We start from the raw sequence: 1,730 nt of genomic DNA, 5'->3' as shown, positions 1-1,730 counted from the left end.
GAAGGTCAGGGGAGAATGCTTATAGAAAAGAAGGGAAAAAAAGAAAAAATGTATTAAAAAGAGAAAAAAAGGGAGAGAGAGAGAAATAAATATATATATAGGTACATAAATTGCAAAAGAACAACAACAACAACAAGTCAGAAATGGGTTCCAGATGTCACTAAATATAAATATATTATGTTATTTTTTCTGTGATGTGATATTTTCTGTAAGAAGGTTAGTCCAGTGATTGATATATGTATAAATTTTTTTGATTTCCAGTTTAACAGAACTATTTTTTGGCGATATTTAGAGAGATGAGGCGTGGATTTTTGTATTTAATCAGAAGATTATCGATGGTGTTACCTAGTAAACAGAGTGATGGAGACGGAGGAATCCTACAGCCCATAATGATGGAAAGTTTAATTAATAAACAGGTTGGCAGATCCATGCGGCATGCAAATAGTCAGCGGTGCTACCCAATGTGCATTGTGAGCAAATATCTGTGTCGGTGAGACCCATTTTAAAGCTTTTCTTTTGAGTGATGTGAGTCCTGCACTCTCAGAAAAAAAGGTACAACAGCTGTCAGTGGGGCGGTACCTTTTCAAAAGTTACACTTTTGTACCTTTTAGGTACTAATATGTACACTTTAGGTACTAATATGTACCTTTTAGGTGCTAATATGTACACTTTAGATGCTAATATGTACACTTTAGGTGCTAATATGTACACTTTAGGTACTAATATGTACACTTTAGGTGCTAATATGTACCTTTAAGGTACCATTATGGACTCTTTTGGTACATAGGTGTGCCTTTTGAAAAGGTACCACCCCAGTGACAACTATTGTACCTTTTTTTCTGAGAGTGTGTGAATGATCTCGCACTGAATGAGTTTGTATTGCTAGTCATAGAAAATATATTCGTTCAGATTTTCCTTCCAGACGTCGGTGTTGGAGGAGAAAGCCAAGTCATTTTCCCATTTAGCCACTGGTAAAATTATTGTTGTGTTGGTATTTGATATACGTTTATGAAGTTCGGATGTTTATTTTTTAGAATTGGTGATTTTCATCATATCTTCCATCAACTGAGAGGGATGTAGTGGGTTATTTATTAGGCTATATTATGGATTATGGATTTTATTTGTTGATACTGTTCTCCACTGAGACTGTACGTCTGGACCAGTGTGTTAAATTATATAAACGGGTTATTTTGAAATAAATGGTGGAGGTGTGTTATTCCTTTTCGTTGCCATGATTGAAAATGGATAGGTTTATTGTACAGTTGAAAGTCAGGTTTGAGCCAGTCTCAACCCTCAACCCCAAAAGCAGTCTCCTCTTGGCTTATATCGCAATCCTCCGACATTTTTCTTTACAAATCCTCGTTTTGTACTAATTTGTGACCGGTGTTTTGTTTTGCTCTCTCCTCTGCGCTTCCGTGTTCGCTTGTTAAGCTACAGATTACGGTTTATAAAGTTGTAAATATGGATATTTTTCGTACAAAAAGGTCTTTATTAACCCCCGGAGCCGCGTGGAGCACTTTTTATTAGGGATGCACCGATACCACTTTTTCCAGTACTCGCCCGATACCGATACTTTTATTTTTGGTACTTGCCGATACCGATGCCGATACCTATATTTTTATTACATTTGTAAATTTTTTAAATATTGGGTACAGAAACCAAAAGGGTATGTATAATGTTAGTTGGTTAACTTCATTTATCAAATAGATACAGTCAAACCAAAATCTATT

Source organism: Sinocyclocheilus rhinocerous, unplaced genomic scaffold (assembly GCF_001515625.1).
Source record: "Sinocyclocheilus rhinocerous isolate Xijiao unplaced genomic scaffold, SAMN03320098_v1.1 scaffold56, whole genome shotgun sequence".
Lineage (NCBI taxonomy): Eukaryota > Metazoa > Chordata > Actinopteri > Cypriniformes > Cyprinidae > Sinocyclocheilus > Sinocyclocheilus rhinocerous.
Note: the sequence above shows the minus strand (reverse complement) of the source record.